The sequence below is a fragment of the Lampetra planeri genome, chromosome 18 (genome assembly GCF_965212315.1).
Source record: "Lampetra planeri chromosome 18, kcLamPlan1.2.h2, whole genome shotgun sequence".
Taxonomy (NCBI): domain Eukaryota; kingdom Metazoa; phylum Chordata; class Hyperoartia; order Petromyzontiformes; family Petromyzontidae; genus Lampetra; species Lampetra planeri.
Window position 1 is genome coordinate 7,867,065 of NC_136124.1, and position 20,546 is coordinate 7,887,610.

Here is a 20,546-nt window from a genome sequence, read left to right on the forward strand (position 1 = left end):
GTGGTGGCCGTGGTGGTGGCCGTGGTGGTGGCCGTGGCCGTGGTGGTCGTGGTGGTGGCTGTGGTGGTGTTGGTGGCCGTAGTGGTGGTGTTGGTGGCCGTGGTGGTGATGGTGGTGGCCGTGGTGGTGGCCGTGGTGGTGGCCGTGGTGGTGGCCGTGGTGGTGGTGATGGCTATGAACGTGGCTGTCTGTACTCCAGCACGCCGGAGGCGACGAGGATTGGTGGACCACACGGATGTTGTGAAACTCCCTTCCTGTGCGAGTCGAGGTTCACCAGGAGAAGGCAGTGCAGCAAGTTGGCTAATCGCTCATCTGTGCCGATCTAATATGGACATAGAGTGTTGCGCCCTCGCACTCCGATTTCCCCACACGTGTATAAACATTCAGACATCGGCTGAAAACATCTTAAAATGAAATAAACCCTCCTGAAAAAGATCCAGTGTGGTTCTTCTGGATAAATAAACAACTATTGCTGTTTCTGTGTGCTTGCGAACAGCACTTGCCCCAATATCATGTGTGGCCTATACAGGGCCGCGGGGATCTTCACCCTTGTGTGTCAGGAAGGGGGCTGCCACAGTCGTAGCAGCAGCAGCGCTCCGCTCTCGACCTGCAACCACCTCGCTCGGCCGAGGATGGCAGCCCCACCACGGCCGCCCTACACAGGGCGTGTGCCCCCCCCCCCACCCACCTCTAACAAGGCCACACCACTACGGCTGCACTACACAAGGCGTGTGCCCCCCCCCACCTCTAACAAGGCCACACCACTACGGCTGTACTACACATGGCGTGTGCCCCCCACCCACATCTAACAAGACCACACCACTACGGCTGTACTACACATGGCGTGTGCCCCCACCCACATCTAACAAGACCACACCACTACGGCTGCGCTCCGCTCGCTCGCTTCTCGCTCCCAGTGCGGGGTTGTTGTTGTTGTTGTCGCGTGACGCGCGGCCAACTCGAGTGCCACCAAAATAGCGGCGAGCCGCTTTCACCCAAAGTGCGCCGTGCCTCGTTCTGAAAAGGGGGGGGGGTTGTCAATCCATGGATCATCGCCACGTGTTGGTTCCCATTCCCTGCGCTCTCGTGCGGCAGTCTTCCGTCGCGAGACCGCTCCATTGTCGCGATGTCATCACGAGTCGCCTTTGCTGTCCGTGCGCGAACAGCAGCACAAACAGTAAATAATAAACTCGCCGTGTTCGCTCGCGGGAGCCGTCGCTCCTCCCGCTCGCCGTTGAAGGCGGATCGAGAGCCAATTCCGTGCGCGTCTGTCACAAAGCTTCGCGAACGATGGGGAGGGGGGGGCTCTGTAGATGTTCCGTGCTCGCGTATCGCAGTCAGTTCAGCGGTCCACGTTTTGCACAACGCCGCGCCAATTTCACGTCGTCATTTTGCGCCTCTTATCAAAACACGTCCGCCCGCCTGTGACCAACTCGCGCTGACCGCGGCTCCCATCAAGACGAAGCGCGGCCCAGCGACGCGAGCTCGCGAATGCCCTCGCGACTATGAGCCTGCTCGCTCCTGCAGCTGAGCCGACCGGCGTTCTAAACTGTTCAGGCCGCGCGCCCAAAAAAACCGATGGGGGTTCTGGTGACCCAGGCGCCGGATCGAATTTTGCCCCCACGTGGAGCAATGTCGGCGTTACGTGGACGCAGCAACGGCGGGGTTACATTGCGGGGGTGGGGGGGGGGTTCGCTTGTTCGCGTTCAGGACTCGATGGGCGCGGCGCGCGCGTGGGCTCCACCCGGGCTGTACGCAGCAAACAAAACAACGACAACAACAACAAAATCATCTTCTTGGTTATTTCGGTAAAGTCACGTAGAAGGGATATAATAAAATAATAAAAAATAAAATATAATAAAATAATTCTCACGACGTTTCGGCCACAACGCAAGCGGCCGTCCTCAGGTGAAGAATGAGGACGGCTGCTTGCATTGTGGCCGAAACGTCGTGAGAATTATTTTATTATGTTTTATTATGTATTATTTTTATTATTTTATTATTTCCCTTCTACGTGACTTTACCGAAAGAACCAAGAAGATGAATCCCTGCAGTCACGGAAGCTTTAAATCGAAAAACAACAAAAGCGCCGCGTAAACGGGTGTGGGGGAGTCAGAGGTGATGTTCATACAAAAAGGTGATTGCGAGGCAGCCTCGGAAAAATTATTCCCGCGCCGTTCGCCGTCCAATGATGCCGTGCCTGTCACGCTGAAACCACTGCACTCAGAGCCTCGGTTTGCACGACAACGAATTAAAGAGTGGGGCGATGTCAAAGGACAGCGTGGGGATGTCTCGCGACGCGCAAGGCAGGATGGGAACGCTGATCGATTCCACGCTCACAGTCGCCTGTGTGATGAAACCAACGATGCTGCTACTGCTGCTGTTGGATAACCGACGGCAACGTTCAGAGGCTACGAGGCCGTCATTTGTACGTCCACAATAACGTGTTCGGGAATGAATATGAAGTTACGTAATACGAGCAATTATAGTTGCAGTTATTTAGCCAAGAGAGTCTTCATAGTCTCGAAACTGTTTTCCAGGAGGGTACTGCATTGGGATGTTCGGCCGATTCCATTGGAACGTTTTTGCTTTGTGGCAGGAAGCCAGAGAACTCGGGAGACACACCAGACTCAACGAGGGGGTGACACGCAACACCGTCACCGACCGGCCACACCTCGCAGGCCCCGTACCTACAGCACCTGGCAAGCCCCGCGGCGGGGAGTTCACCCGTTCCAACTCCTCGCCCAGCTCAAGGAGGGCTCATCTTCTGAGATGGAGGAGCCGAGCGGTGCAGAAACGTGAACGCGCCGGGGATGACCTCCGACCTCTGCGGTAGCTGTGCCTAAGGAAATTACTACCCCATGCTGTCTCCTGTCATAATTCATTCAGCTCACTGGCGCTAATTAAAATGTGCATTATTTCATGCATAATTTAACTTTATCAGGACCGGGGCTTTTTTGCAGCATAAACAGTATATATATAACTTATATACCACAGCACAGAATATATTATGTACAGAACGGCGTGCGTAATGAATCATTGTGGTTATTAACCGTAAAAGTGCAGTGATTAAAAACGCTGAGTAAATAGACTGGGCCAATGCGGGCAGGGCTTAAGACGCTGGAGCGAAGTGAATGATATACGCGATTTTAATTCGCAGCAATCAAAGTTTCATATTTTAAATGCCGAGCGAGTTCACGCGGCTGCATCGGGACACTTTGGATGGCGCCCAAGGCCATCAATCTTGGCGAGAGTCGCCGCCAGCGAGTTTGACTGCGACGCCGAATTGTCAACCGACTCTGTTCGTGCCGTGACCGAGAGCAGCGCCCATGGCGCAGCCGTGTGAATAGCTCAATCATCATCATCATCATAATCACCATCATCATCACCATCACAATCATCACCTTCAAAATCATCAACATCATCACCATCATCATCATCACCATCATCACCATCATCATCACCATCATCATCACCATCATCACCATCATCACCATCATCATCACCATCATCATCATCATCATCACCATCATCACCATCATCATCACCATCATCACCATCATCATCATCACCATCATCATCACCATCATCATCACTATCACAATCATCACCATCAAAATCATCACCATCATCATCACCATCATCATCACCATCATCACCATCATCATCACTATCACAATCATCACCATCAAAATCATCACCATCATCATCATCACCATCATCATCATCACCATCATCACCATCATCATCACCATCATCACCATCATCATCATCACCATCATCATCACCATCATCATCACCATCATTACCATCATCATCACCATCATCATCACCATCATCATCACCATAAACATACATCATCACCATCATCATAATCATCATCATCATCACCATCATAATCATCACCATCATCACCACCATCATTACCATCATCATCACCATCATCATCACCATGATCATCACCATAAATATGCATCATCACCATCATCATAATCATCATCACCATCATCACCATCATCATCATCACCATCATCACCATCATCATCACCATCATCATAATCATCATCATCACCATCATCACCATCATCATCATCACCATCATCACCATCATCATCACCATCATTACCATCATCATCACCATCATCATCACCATGATCATCACCATAAATATGCATCATCACCATCATCATAATCATCATCACCATCATCACCATCATCATCACCATCATCATCACCATCATCATAATCATCATCATCACCATCATCACCATCATCATCATCACCATCATCACCATCATCATCACCATCATTACCATCATCATCACCATCATCATCACCATGATCATCACCATAAATATGCATCATCACCATCATCATAATCATCATCACCATCATCACCATCATCATCACCATCATCACCATCATCATCATCATCATAATCATCATCATCACCATCATCACCATCATCATCACCATCATCACCATCATCATCACCATCATTACCATCATCATCACCATCATCATCACCATGATCATCACCATAAATATGCATCATCACCATCATCATAATCATCATCACCATCATCATCATCACCATCATCACCATCATCACCATCATCATAATCATCATCATCACCATCATCACCATCATCATCATCACCATCATCACCATCATCATCACCACCACTGTCACGTATGTATGTTGAACCTTTTTCGCACCGTACGTAGCCAACCGTGCACATTAAAGGTGCGGGGAAGGACAACAAACTCAAGACAACAAGCAGTTCACCACCACCACCACCACCAATGGTGATCGCCAATCAATCAATACCATTGCCAGCATCAATTATTATAATTATCAATGAACAACATCACCATCATCATTAATACATGAATACCAGCACTACGTCAATAGTATCTACATCATCATTGCCGATCAATAAATATAATCAATGAATGCATCTCGTAAGTAATTTACACCGCCCCCGCCCCCCGCACCCCAACGTGAAAAATGAATCCCTAGAATGTCATCTTCAATGAATATCATCATCATAATCATGTTTAGATTTTAACATCATGAATCACGTGCTCCGGGTTACGAACGCGGGCGAGCCGCACTAATGGGCGAACGAGCGCGTACGTGGATAAACAAAGATAAAGACAAAGATCCCCCGTATAGCCTGTAACAGACTCTTGGGGCAAGTGCTATTAGCGAGTAGCATCTATGAAGGCCAGAACGGCACACGAAGGGGGTGGGTTGCCAGGCACCACGCTCGACCGCCTTTGTCTCCCCACTGGCGATGTTTACACACCGCACCAGGTCACTCATTTGAGGCTGAGTCGACCCAGGAGAGGCCCAGGACCGCTCCAGATAATCCTCACTGATTTTGGCCGCGAGCGGGAATCGAACTCGTGGTCGCCAGGGTTCGCAGCTCAGCGCGCTGACCGCTGCACCACCGCTCCCCACGTGAGTAAACACGTGGGGACGCGCGGATGCCGCGGGTGCGGCCGAGGGAGCAGTGAGCGCACACGGCGCGCGCGTCGTCAAGCGACGCTGGCGGCCGCCGTCACGAGATGCACGGTGACAGACGGTCGGCGCTGGATCTTGCGCGGCCGAGTGGAACGGAGCGGCGCATTTCCTCCTCGCTTTGTTCTGAAATGTCGCAACTGCCCCGTGGCGCCTCTGCCTGGGTCGGCGAGTGTCGACAGCCTCGGGGCTCGCGGGCGGGATTCGGCGCGGTCGGCAAGCGCCGCTGATGAAGAGGAGGAGGTGGAGGTGGTGGATGAGATGCGTCGCCGCTTCGAGTGGATGCAAAGGTCAAGCTATGCCTCTGTACCGCGGGTCAGTGGCCTTTACCGAGCCTTCACCTGCAGTCACTTTTGACTGTGCAGCTGTGCCCTGAAGGCTCTACCAACCTCTAAAACCACCACCACCGACATTACCACCACCGCCGCCACTGCCACCAGGTAGGGCTTAAGCGTTCCTCAGCCGCAATGCTACACATGCAAGGTTGAAATCACCACGGTAGAGGAAGGCTGTCGCCATCTCTCCAGGTGCTGCGATGCAACACTCCGGCTGGCAGCTGCACACGAGCTGAACGGATCGCTCCGCCTCTGTGGAGGAATGTCCGCTCGGGCGCATTCCCTCCCGTGGCTGCCACTGCGTCGTGACTCTCAGACAACGTCGTCCATCGGCCCTCCTAGCCGCCACCACGACTCCCACCCAAACGCACTTGGCTCCCAGTGCAAGTCGAGGCGCTCGTCTCTCTGCGGGCACTTTCACGCCGTTAATGACTCGAGGGGCTTCCCCCCCCCCACCATCTTTTCGTCTCCCCACCCCCCTGCCCCCAACCGCTCCCCAATTATATTTCACTCGTGTGCTTATTAGAGGCATGAGATAAGACGAAGGCATTTTCACCAGAAACTGTTTCATCAAAGAGTGTAACGGAACTAAGCCCCGTGCGAGATGACGAGTCTCTGTGAGGTGCCATCACGCGACCACTTCTGCGAAGCCTTCAGTTGCCTCCAATCCAACAGCTCCTTGGCCGCCATGGCAGCGCCTGCCGCGTGGTGATCGCACCAACTACATCGCCATCCTCACGGCTGGGGTATGGCACGTTAATTGAACGATTACGTGAAAAAATAGTGACAGGGCTGAGCCCATCGACTCTCTAGGCTTGGAAAAAAAAACCCGAGTCGAATCATTGACAGCTGCCCCGATTTTGAGCCCCCCCCACCACCCCAGCGTCTCCACGCCCGCTGGCTCGGTGCTCTGACACGGCCATGGGGGCGCTCTGAGCCACCAGACCACCTCCACCAGGTCCCCTCCACCAGGCGACCTCCACCAGGCCACCTCCACCAGGCCACCTCCACCAGCCCACCTCCACGAGGCCACCTCCACCAGACCACCTCCACCAGGACACCTCCACCAGGCCACCTCCACCAGGCCACCTCCACCAGACCACCTCCACCAGGCTACCTCCACCAGGCCACCTCCACCAGACCACCTCCACCAGGCCACCTCCACCAGGCCACCTCCACCAGACCACCTCCACCAGACCACCTCCACCAGACCACCTCCACCAGGACACCTCCACCAGGCCACCTCCACCAGGCCACCTCCACCAGACCACCTCCACCAGGCCACCTCCACCAGGCCACCTCCACCAGACCACCTCCACCAGGCGACCTCCACCAGGCCACCTCCACCAGGCCACCTCCACCAGACCACCTCCACCAGGCCACCTTCACCAGGCCACCTCCACCAGACCACCTCCACCAAGACACCTCCACCAAGACACCTCCACCAGGCCACCTCCACCAGGCCACCTCCACCAGGCCACCTCCACCAGACCACCTCCACCAGGACACCTCCACCAGGCCACCTCCACTAGGCCACCTCCACCAAGACACCTCCACCAGACCACCTCCACCAGGCCACCTCCACCAGACCACCTCCACCAAGACACCTCCACCAAGACACCTCCACCAGACCACCTCCACCAGACCACCTCCACCAGGCCACCTCCAGCAGACCACCTCCACCAGGCCACCTCCACCAGGCCACCTCCACCAGGCCACCTCCACCAGGCCACCTCCACCAGGCCACCTCCACCAGACCACCTCCACCAGGCCACCTCCACCAGGCCACCTCCACCAGGCCACCTCCACCAGGCCACCTCCACCAGGCCACCTCCAGCGGCGCTCATTTCCAAAGGAGGCGTCGGTAGGCGATGGGCCACGGCCGGGCCCACAAGCGGCCACGATGGGCAAACAAAACGCTCCCTGCCCCTCACAATATCTTCCATTGGCAAAACTAAAAATATATATAAATAGAGCACATGACAAAAAAAATAGCTTTCATTATTTACTTTTGTACTTTGGTATCCTGCCCCCCCCCCTTCCCCCGCCGCCTGTTTTCTAGCGAAGGGATATCGATATGACGGCCAGAGCGGTGGTTAAGAGCCGACGAGCACGACCGCTGATTTAATTTCGCCTCGGAATTAGCTGCCCGCATGATTGAGGCCTGCGGCCGCCGCTTAACGGACCGCTCAGAAACAATTACTGCAGCCGCCGCCGCCGCCGCGAGCCCGACGGGAAATCGGGTGCCTGGCAAGCCCGAGATGCTTACGTTGATGTTTGGTGGAGTTTGACAAACGCCGCTGGCAGCAAGGATAGCTGAGACACATTGCTAGAGGTGGATCACCTGCGCCCTACCTCGCCACACTCGATAGCGCTCAGGGTAAAGCAGTCAGATTAACTGATGATCCAGCACTCACTGATTCGCTCACTCACCGTCAGACAGTCACCTCCTCATCACTCTTGTAGTGCTGCTACCATGGCCACTCTATCGATGAACTTCACTCATTGATTTCTCCACCCATGCCGAGTAGTCGGTCCACCAGACACTCACTGTGTCGTCTCGCCCACCACACTCTGTTCAACTGCCAGCCACACTGCAGGCCACCATAACAAGACTGACCCACTCGCCACTCACCCTTCCACTCACCCTCTCACTCACCACACTTATCTGTCTGCTTCTTTCCGCTCGACTGTGGAAGTCGCTCCCACCCGTCTCTGTTACTCCCCAAGATCTCAGAACAATAACCACCGTGCTCAATTGAACAAACGTGTTACACGCTTTATCGATTATAAGTGAGTTAGTGTGGACGGGTGATTGAGCTGATGCGAGTGAGTTTGTAAGTGGTTGAGTAAGTAGTTGACTGAGTGAGAGTGAGTGTGCGGGTCAATGAGTGTTGTGTGAGTGGGTGGGTGAGCCAGTGAGTGAGTGGGTGTGTTATTGCGTGCGCGACTGTGTGGGTTCGTAAGTCGATGGGTGAGCTCGATGGGTGAGTAAGTGGGTGAGCGAGTAGCTGGGTGGGTGAGTGAGCAAGTGATCGAGTGAGTTTACAATATCACAATCTCTGATACAACGCTCAAAGGTAACCCAGTCCTGGGGTCGCGTCTCTCCAACTGCGGTTTGAAGTTTTGCCTTCAATCCTCCCACCCAAAATCCAACAAGGTAAATATAATAGTGCTGCTTGTTATTGGCCGCTTGACACGCGCGGGACCCTTGTTCCCCGTAGGTCTGTGTGAAGACGGTGGTTTGATCGCGGCTTCAAGGAGCCTGGCAGGGGCAATCTGGGGCTGCCACCCAACAGAAGAGACGCTCACTCACGGCCAGACCCGTCGAGCCAGAGTTTATCTGTACAATCTTAGCCCCATTCTGTCCGTCAAGTAGATGGCCCTCGCCTTTTGAGGGTCCCGTGCGATTGTTGGCCTTTGGTGAGAGGAGTGAGAGGAAAGAAACACTTCGAAGCGCAGTTGGAGAGACGCCACCAAAGAACTGGGCGGCATTTGAGGTTTGTATCAGAGATTATGATATTGTAAACTCACTCGACCACATGCTCACTCACTCACCCACCCAGCTACTCGCTCACCCACTTACTCACCCATCGAGCTCACCCATCGACTTACGAACCCACACAGTCGCGCACGCAATAACACACCCACTCACTCACTGGCTCACCCACCCACTCACTCACACAACACTCACTGACTCACACAGCTACTCTCACACCCTCATTCACTCTCACCCAGTCAACGACTTACCCACTTACTAACTCACTCACATCAGCTCGATCACCCATCCACACGAACTCACTCACACTTGCCGACTCACCCACACACACTCACTCGCTCACACACCCAGCCACTCACCCGCACTTCACCACTCACTCATCCACTCACTCATGGTAACTATACGCATCTATGCACGGGAGTCAAGCTGCAAAGCTGTTCACACACCCCACCATTTCCTCCGTCCGCCACCTATAATTGTCTAACAAATAATGTTCAGGCCGCGTGTGCGTGCGAGTGACTTCATGCGTTGGAGCCACACGCCCACGCAGCGCCCTGACTCGCTGGTTAAACATCCAACACTCGCCTTTTGCCCGTCCAAGGACGGGTGTATTGCATTAAATCTGAAACTTGCAAGCGAAAAGCAGACCGCGACGTGATATATTCATTGCATTAATTCGTGTGCAATTTGTAAGGGCGCGGTGACACAGACTTCTTTCATTTTAAGGTTATAATCCCTTGTTCATCAGGACGTCCGTTTTACTTCGATGTCTTAATAGCGTTACGGAGATCGCGTGACGTGAGGGTTCTGCCTTTGTAGTGAGGGTTGTGAGTTGACGTTGAGGAGGGGGTAGGAGGCGCCTCGGCCCCCCTTGTGAAGTGACGTCAGCCGCTAATGATTATGAATGGGGGGGGGTGTCCATTTGGAGGACGTCACCTTATGTTTATTAATGAGGGGGGGGAGGGTGCTCCATGTGGAGTGACGTCCCCTGCTCATGAATATTAATGAGGGGGGCTGGTCGATGTGGTGTGACGTCACGAGCGTTAATGACAGACATTCCTGGGTGATTCTAGTTGGTATTCGGACGATCAGACACTACACATGGCAACCACTGTTGACTTCTCCACAAATTATTCTCTATTTTATCGACCCCAGTGGGATGCTGGGCCGAGCCAACCCCCTAACCAACAGAGTGAACTCGCCACCTTCCCATTGTGAGCCGCTCGCTCTCACCCCGTGGGCCACGTGGCCCGGCGTCGACAGCATGTGACGGTACTGCCACCGTTCTGAGAGTAACGCCGAGCCAGGGACGCGTTTTTCTGGTCGACCCAAGTTCGATATTTCCCCTGCCGTGCAGCGGCAAAACACTCCGGCAGCAGAGTAGACAGGCGATCGTTCTTATTTCCCAGCGTGAATGACCTAATTTCAATAGCGTCACTGCAGAATGCATTGTCTAGTGCAGGGAGACATCGCGTTTTTTTGTGACTCTCTCTCTGTCTCTCTAATCGCCCGTCTGTGTAATTAACTCATCTCCGTGAAACCGCAGTGGCCTGAATTTGGAGGCCGTGATCCAATTGACGGCGGAGAAGAGCACAGCGCTTATTTCATTTCACTTATCACACTCAATCCACGCCTGGTTTCTCTGTTGGGGTTTTTTGTTACGTTTTAAAAGCCGGCGAGGAACTCGGCCGCGGTGACTCCGTTGCGCAACGAACGCGTCGACTCTGCAGCGCGGTGAGGGGGCGAGCGAGCGACGCAGTGAGGGGCTGATGGAGACGGCACGACGGCCTCTGGCCACCTGGGCATCTCTCCACCGGTCACCGCTGGCGCCTTGCTCACCTGAGTCCAGAGGCCAGAGCCGACATCGGCACCTTGTCAAGGTCGCTAAGCACGGTTTCCTTCGTACGCTGCGAAATAAGTTCAACAATACGTACGTACACTGCGCGTCTTACGGTTGCCATTACGTGGCTTGTAGAAGAGTGCATCCTTTGACAACCCACTTGTTTCGAGTCGCACCGTCGTCATTGGCCACGTAAAGAAATTGCAACCGTTCAAGTGACTCCCTCCCCTCCCCCACGCGGTAGCGACGAGTCCCACGGGCTACCACCCGGGAGGGCATCCGTCACGACGCCTCGATTATTTTATGTGACGCCGCTGTGTCTGGGATTTTAATCGCCTCGTGTAGTGGCGTGACCTTTTAACACGTTTGCGTAAACGTCCCCCCTCCATTTGCATAATTACAATATATAAGCAGTGGTTCAGTGCCGCCGGTTTAAAAATATATATGTATTTGATTGCTTATTTATTTACCCTGGACATTATTTAAATGTCATTTGTATGAACGTGATACGTATCCCACCGCCCCCCCCCCCCCCCCCCATTTGACAATTGCTATTTTGGTGCCACGGTCGCCCGACGTGAGGCATCGCCAGCGACTCAATTGATCCGTAATTGGTCGGAGGAAGACGCCACAATCGCCCGCTAAATGGACCAATCACCGCGGGATCTGGGTCCATTTTCCATCACGTGTCGGTGTCTTGTTCCAGCGCCCAGCAGCCTTGGTTCGAAACCTTCTGACACACTGCGTTACCTGACCCGGCGTACATTCATCCCACGACAAAATTTACGCGCAACAGCGGCACAGGATCAGCAAATACCACCAACAACAACAACAACAACCTCATCTGTTACATTATTGAGCCGTTTTGTTAAAATGCCCTGGCGATGACTACCTTTGTCCCTTTGCTGGTGACAAAGACACACACACAAAGAACACACGCGAACAATATTGCCGTCCTGATGTCCCGTCACAACAACGCGTGGACGCACGGCTTTGAAACGTCTGCAATTAAGCGGCGCGCTGTGCCGCTACGTGAAAGAACACATTCGCTTGCTCGCCGTGTGACGGAGCGATGATTAGGGCGCGCCTTCGCGTGCGTGTTAAACACAGTTTGAGCAACTGCTTTCGTCTGCGCCAGGAAAAGCAATTTTCAAAAAAAAAAAATTTTACGAAGGGAGGGGGGTGGAGCAGGGGGAGGTAAGCAATACATTTAATCTGTCACATTTCGCTGTTAATGGCTGAATTTCTTTACATAAAGGAACAATTTCGGTTCCTGTTAAGCCGCATTTGCCACAAAACTGAGTGCAATTATTGCAGAAGAAAGCATTCGTTCGCGTGAATCCGTGTTTAAAATTAAGTATCACGAGGCTTTCCTGTGTACACCAGCGTCGCGTTTGAGAAAGCGGGTACTTTTTTTTTAATTGTCCTCCCTCAATTATAACGACGGTAATAATTATATATTCCTTACCGGGATACATTTGCAAGAATCATTCCCGTCGTGCGTGATCAACGTTAACCAGTATTTAAGTGCCGCTGTGATTTATTTCGGTGAAAGCTGACGCGCGGAAAGGGACAGGCACGCGTTCACACTGTGGCACTTTGAACAGCAAACGGCATTCATAGCCCACGATGCGAGCGCCACTGCCAATGATCAGAGCACTCAGCTCACAAGCAAGACAGCCGTGGCTGTCATTGATCATCACTTGTCACCCTTCCGTGGTCAAAATACCAGAGCCACAATCAGAGGTCTACTTCGCTCGTAAAGCCCGCTGAGCTAAGAAGCTCTCTTGCAAGGGCGAATTGGCTGGCTGAGCGCAACAAAACATTCCACAATTTCAAGTATAAAAGAAATCAACGGCCCTGAATAACAACACATATATTGTACAAATACAGGAGTACAGTAGTGCTCTTCGGGAAACCGACGGCCGTGGCGCAACGTGGAATTTCCACCACTGGCTGCGCACTTGCACCGACAGCTATCTTCGATTGTTTATCGAACTTGATGTACAGATCCTGCGGCGTGATTCACCCAGACATCCTCCCAGCCCCTCCCTGCCTCTCGAGCCCTGCCTGGGCTGGGGCTGCTGCTACTGTGGTGGTGGTGGTTGGGGGTGGTGGTGGGAGTTGCGCGAGCGCTGAGGCCCAACACTTTGCCGTGCGGCTGGCCTCCCCGCCGCTGAGTCGAGCCCGGTTCGCCCCGGGTCCGCGATTCTCTCCGCTCGTGCGCGCCCGCGCCGCGCGGGGCGTTCCTCGCGAGCGGCCCCGCGGCCCCGGGAGAATTGCGATGAGCCCGGACGTGCGCGATGATGGATTCCGTGTCAGAATAAATGATCGGGGGGTCGGCCCGACTCGGACACACACGGCCATGCAGGAAGCAAATCCATTTCCCTTCAATTTCCCAGGCCCCCGTCCGGTCCCATCCATCGAGCCTCCTTTCTTCGGCAGCTGGCAACGGGGCCCCGTTTCTTGGCCTCGTCTCTCACAAGCTGCGAGTTTAAATGTGCGAATTGAAGGTGACTGGTGGAAAGGGAAACCTTGCCAGTGGAGAGAAAGAGATGAACCTTAGCCCGAGGCCGGTGCTGTAAGCAAAATCAGCTGGTGATGACATCTGATGTTTAGAAGCTTCTCTCTCTCTCTCTCAGCATTCATTCTCGGTGACTATCGCATTGTGTATGCGTGGAGCAGCCTGCATTGCTGAACGTAACGGGCGGGACGCGGTGGTGCGCCGTGGTTGGCATGGGAGGGGGTGCAAGGAACACACCCGGGGTCTCCACTCCTCGTCGCTCGGGGGACCTGGGCCCTTCCGGCCCGTGAGATGCTGCTGCAGCTGCCACCGGCTACGCGCTCCAAAGCAACGCCACTGGTGGCATAGGACACTTTCTAAGGCGGATGGATTGCCATACATTGGCAGAGTAATTGAGTTCAAACCCTGGGCAAGGTCAACAGGCTGCATCATCCTCGTCATCATCTAGGGGTCAGGGAAGTGAGTGGCATCTACACACCAACACTTAGTGGGGAGGAGTCAACATTATTTGTCCCGATAGACATCGTAAGCCTTGTCATAGTAATGTGGAATTTACGTAACTGGCTTTGGACCAACAGTGGAGACGAGAACTATCCCCCAGTATGTTTGGAACACGAGGGCACTTTCGCTTGATTTCACTCACGTAAGACATTATATATATTTTTTAACAGGCGGTGTAAAATATTGTGGTTGATAAAGCAATGTCATGACTTAAACACTCACTACTGGACGTCCTAACCTCCTGTGCCTGTGCACCCCGCGTGTGTCCTCCACTCGGACTCCCGCAGCCACGCGTTTAGCCGATGGCAACATCACCCTTGCATCCACATTCTGCACGCACGTGGACAGCCCTCGGTCAATCCAGGATGAGGACCTTCGCACCCCACCATGCTGGTCATTGTGGGTTGGTGAAGTCGGGGAGCACATAAGTACAGAACAACCATTTTGCCACAATGCCCACTGCTTGCCCGTGTCGTCACGGCGCTCGCCACATCCAAGCGCGATGCGGGCTCGGCCTCAGCTGAGCTTCAAACCGATCTGACGGGGTGGGGCGCATCTCACGGCGTTGTGGTCACGAGTGTTTACTCCACGCGTCACTGACAGTCACATCTCGAGGCAATCTGCCTGCGGGTTTGCGAAGCCACGCGTGAAGGTGTCCTCAGGTCATGACCTCGCGAAGCTGCGGCACATCAGCAGCGGCGTTTGCCGGGATCTTGTGGGATAAATTGGTCGCGTGCGGGAAGTGTCACGTGATGAGACGAGTCCCCCGTGACAACCTCGTGCCAGGCGCCGTGCACCCTGCTAACCACGTGGGGCTGTACCCACGGGCTGGGCTGGGGGAGGGGGGGGATCACATTCCCACGAAAAGCGATAGTTTTAATATTAAAGCCACATTAACGTCAAACGTCTAATATCTCAAATTTATCCAGGACAACCTCGCTCAGTCCCAAGACTTTTTAAAAGCGAGATTCTGCATTAAGATGTTTCGCCAAGTCAATGAAAAAGTATTGCCTTTATACGTGGGAGGAAACTGGAATACTCAGAGAGAAAGAAACCCCCATAGCTCACGGGGTGTATAACAATCAAAGGTTTGCACGCATGGATTCATAACCCACTTGCTCTAATGACAACTCCTGGCCACCTCACAGCCCAGCGGATGTGTGCGTTTTACAAATCTGTATGTGATCCACCAACTCTTTCCTCCAAAGCTACTAAACAGAACATTAACGTACAAGCCTTGAGATAACCAGTGGGAGTGTTAGATCATACCAGTGTGGCATTAGTGTACCGGCAATAAATATATTACCGTACCACTCAGCTTATAATATAGTGCTTTGGAGGCAAGGGTTGGTGAATCACACAGACTTCTGAAACTCCCAAACCTTCAGAGTTCGGGAATTTGCTCGGAGATTGGCAGTAAGTTCAATGAGTTTGATTGGCGGTTGGGGACGGCATGTCGTATCGTGTAGGTGTCGTGTGCTGCTCTGCTCGAGTGGCCCACATGCTGGTTCGCACGTGGGCCATGCGATCCAGCATGTGGGCCCATCGAGCCTGGTGCAACTGTGGCCAGAGGAGCTCACAAGAAAGATAAAGGGAGCTACACGAGCTCAGTATGCATACACACGAATGGCAGCGCAGCAAGCGGGCTCGTGAACAACCTGTCCATGCAGACCTTTTTGAGGGCTGTCTCACCCGCACGCGTGGGCACTTTTTCCTCTGCGCGCTCAGGTTTCCTTTCACACGGTGATCCGCCCACCCTTGTCTCGAGAGAGCTGCCCGTTCCCCGGGGTTCGCCAAACCACACGCTGGCCGGCCGGGCAGGGCGGGCGGGCAGGCGGGCGGGCGCTGTCGACGGCGCCAGCAAGGGAGGCGTTAACGACGGCCGGTGTGCCGCTTGCCCCGAGCGCCACACACGCGCACGCTGCATCCATCATCTGCCAAAGAAATCATTACAGGATCCCCCGGCAAAATTCACCTGTCTCTCGTGTAATACCGAAGCCTATTCATTTTGGTTATTAAAACATTTGTAGCGATTGTCCCAGTGTTATTTTATACGGTGCCATCACAAACTAGGCGCTTCATTTTGATCCGGGCACCCCTGAAGAAATGAATGTTAGATCAATGGCAGGCAAAATGTTAATTTAATCAATTGCATTTTCTCCTACTACATTTTTTATGTCACATTTAAAAGAGCGGCAAATGTCATTTTGCTCTGATGTGTCCACAGATGCATTTAATACATTTTTTATGACTGTAAGTCACGACTGTACAAGAAAGGTTAGTGTCATTTTCAAGAGGGACATCTCAGAAAATGAGAAAGTGGAATTTTTTTCAATGTTACAAAAAACACATTTATTTAACATGGGAATAATTTAAATTGGGTTCCATCGCAGTAATGCAGTTTAAATATTGACATTACGGAATTCCCATCGTTATTTTTAGTTCACAATGTGCAATATTGAATCCGATTAATTTTTTCTCTTTAACCTTTACTCGGCTCATATCTTTCCCAGTGAATGTATTTAATGAAAATCAATAGTTTACCGAAAGAAAAAAAAATCTGATTTCACCCAGTTGATTAAAATAAGGATAAGGAAGAGATTTTAATGTGGTTGCTGCTCTCTCTCTTCCCTTCTCATCCCAGGCCACGAGCCGCTGCTCCCCGAGCACGGATTAAGGATCGCGAGGCAGGCGGGATAATTCGCGAGCGTGCAAACGCGTCGCCTCAACTCGGCGGAGGAGTCCCCAATCGCGGTTTGGCTCCCGCGGGAACCGTACTTGGAGGGTTTCGTGCTCCTGCTGCGCGACGCGGCCACCGAGAAAACGCAAGAGCGCGGCCCTCAATAAGCCCCGTCCCGCGGAGCTCGCTAATCCGCTAAACCGCAGCCTCTGCCCGCAGCAAACACCAACGATGCGCGGCCCGCGCCAGCACGCGGAACGCCGGACTCAATCGGCTGTCGGGTAAAGAAAGCAAATAAAGATTTATGGGTGTGCGGGGAAGGGTTCGTCTGTGATACATATCATGGACACATTGTTGAGAGATGAGTCAACAACGGGGGGATGTAGTTGAGCTGTGCCACTGCCATTGGGTCACGAGGCGAAGGATCCACGAGGAAACCTCGCACAGCGGTGAGCGCCGCGCGTCACGGAACGGCCGCGGGAGAGACGCTCCGCAGATTCTCCCTCGAACTCCGGCACGTGGCCTTTTTACCCCCCCCCCCCACGCTGCCACGAGATCGTCGCAGGACATTCAAAGCGACGTTTGACGGCGAGGCGGGCTCGACGCTCTGACAAGCGCGTCACCCGGCCACTGTGGACTCACGTGGTGGTTTTTTTTCTCTTCTTCTTCTTCAAAAGCACAGAGGGTGGTGTGGGCTTTGTGCATTCCAGTTGGGAGGTTAAGGAGATAGCATCATTATTATTAATATTAAGGGCGTAAAGGTCAGTCTTATTAGAATAATCGTAAATGCAATCATAGTAAATTGCCAGCCCTGATGCTGGCCTCAGCTCAATCCATCATTTAATGAGTCTGGCACGTTCGAGGCCGAGTAACCGTGTGTGGGGGGGGGTAAATAATGAAATAAACAAGCGGAGCCAAAGGGGTTGGAGTCGACTGCGTGGGAATCATCGAGAGACTTCAATGGAATGGCACAGAGGTGCCGCGACTACTCCAGACTGGCACCTGACAAGAGCGCGGCGCCCCCAGCTCTCCGCGGGTCCCTCGGGTGGCCGATGCGTCGGTGTGAGTGGGCCAGCAAGGTGTGGGGGGGGGGGTCATGGGAGGGGGCGTTCGGGGTGAGACTCAGCCGGGGCTGTCTTGGCGAGGGAGCTAAGGGGCTGTCAGCGAGTGTTATTTTGGCGAGAGGAGCGGCGAGCGTTGCGACGGGCCCTCTGACCACGAGCCGCCCGCGCCTCGTTTATTTCGTTTTTCCAGGCCGACGCGACGCGACGTGACACCCGCGTGTGTGCGTGTGTGTCTGTCGGTATGTATCTGTCTGTGTGTAAGTGTCTGTGTGCGGGATGGGGAGCCATAGTGTAGCGGTTAGCGCGCTGCGCTATGAACCCGGCGATCCGGCTTCGATTCCTGCTCACGGCCAACACCAGTGACTATGATCAGAAGTGGGCCTTCACCTAGGTCGACTCAGCCTCAAATGAGTACCTGGTGCGATGTGTAAACTTCGCCACTAGGGAGACAAATGCGGCCGGGCGTGGTGCTGGCCACCCACCCCCTCGTGCGCCGTTCCGGCCTTCATAGGTGCTCGCTAACAGCACTTGCCCCAACAGTCTGTTTAGGCTATACGGGGGATCTTTGTCTTTGTGTGTGTCTGCCGGTTCGGTTGTAGTACCAATAATGATAGTTATAGCAACAACACTGCTGTTAGTTGAGGCAGGAAAGTCATATTTGTAGGTTTCTGCCGCATTGGGGTAATTTCTCTCTGCCATGAAGACGAGTTCGACCTCCTGTGGAGAGGAAACCGGGGTGCCCAGCGCAATCCGACACGAGGGGAAACTGAGAACGCTCCGCACGCCACTCATCGCTGTTCTGCGAGAAAAAAAATCAATTATGTGGCCACCTCATAGCCCGAGGTTACAACGCCTGTGGCATTCCCAGGCAGTCTCTAAACATATTTTTTTGCCAGGTAAAGATCACCGAGCCATATAGTTCTTTTTCAGAGGAGGCCTGACCACAAATGATAGCTATAACGAAGTGAGTTTAACACGTAGGCTTTCGCGACCGATATCATCCATAGTACAGGTGGCCTATCATGTGGGAACTCATAGCAGCCAAATGATCTAAACGCGTGTGTTCTACCGTCCACGTGGCACACAGAGGCTCAGATCCGCTGAGCTCCCGAGGCCCGAGCATATGGGGCGCCACTCAGGGCAATGCGGTCGGATGACTTGTGACGACTTGTGACGACATGCGTCGACTTGTGACGACATGTGACGACATGCGTCGACTTGTGACGACATGTGACGACTTGTGACAACATGTGACGACATGCGTCGACTTGTGACGAAATCCGTGAGTGCGGAATTCCGCTCTCACGGAACCTCGCCACGCCGACCCGGTCATCCGCGCACCGAAAGCGCTCGGCAGGGCCGTGGCGAGGTGAATATCCAATGAGCAAGCTGACAGCACGAAGCGAGCCGGATTGTCCTGATTAAATTGTTCCCGTGACACTGGCCGTGGGCCAAAAGCGAGAACTCATCTGCATGTTTAACCCCCTCGCTCGCGATGCCAGCCTGCGCCTTCGCGGACTTGGCGGTGACTCTTTAAAATTAAATCTTGCAGCGTTAGCTCCCTCGATTCGCTCACTCAATCTCCATCCCGGCGCATTCATTCACTCGCCAGGGATTGCTTCGCATTCTCGCTCCGAGCAAGAGCGAATGCATAAAGTGACCAGGCGATTTCTTGACATGGCAGCGTTCTAACCGAAATATCGTGACCGTCATTAGTCACGATCTAGTCACTGCTTGACGAAGTTGCCACGCTGCCACCGTCTCCGTCTTGCGGTGCGACTATCCATCCAGTGACAGCGGCCCCGCAGTGCCAAACCTACCGAGTGTGTAGGCGGTGCAACTGCACCATGACCCATGGGCCAGAGGGGCCCGGCTACTGGGCTACAGAGAGGGCGGAATGTGGACCGGGATCCTCATTCATTTGTTGTGCCAGGGCCCTTTCCATCCACGCGATGCCACTGCTTGCCCGTGTTGACTTGGCCGGGAATGAGCACCCGGACAGAGTCTCCTGTATCTTTTTGTTTTCCACAGGCACATGCGAGCTGCGCCGGGGCCCGTGCTGAGCCAGCCTCGCACGCGGCTCAGGAGACGCCCGGTTGTTTATACGCGGCAAAAGCCAAGCCGTGTCGCTCACGTCACACGCGATATCAGTGAGTCGAGATCGATGCAGACGACGTGATGCTGTGTACTCACGGAGTACTGATTGACGTCACATGCAATGGACACTTCCCCAGATCCAGAATCGGGCCGGAGAATCGTGGTTCGGTTCAGGCTCGGCACGTGACCCACCCAGCGAAGAACCACCAGCCTTCTCGGCTGCCCGCGAAAGGATCCCGGGACATTGAGGTGCATTCAGCGTGCACGCTCCATCTGCGCAATTCCGTCCGAAATCATCGAGAGAAATGTGGCAGAACCTTCCGGTCACAGACCATTGCGGTCGTAATTGCGGGTCGTCGTGAGCTCACGGCTTCTTTGCGCGTTCCAGTCGCTGGCGCAGAGGGTCGGTGCCGAGGGTCGGCACCAACTTTTGATGCAGAAGGCGCTGGGTTCACACCACAGCCATTTGTAAGATCGTT

The 20,546-nt window shown here is 53.6% G+C and overlaps 1 protein-coding gene across 2 annotated transcripts in view; it reads right to left on the reverse strand.

Moving 5' to 3' along the window:
- Positions 1-20,546, reverse strand: part of LOC144723595 (uncharacterized) — a 128,352-nt gene that overhangs the window by 11,437 nt on the left and 96,369 nt on the right. The window lies entirely within an intron of this gene.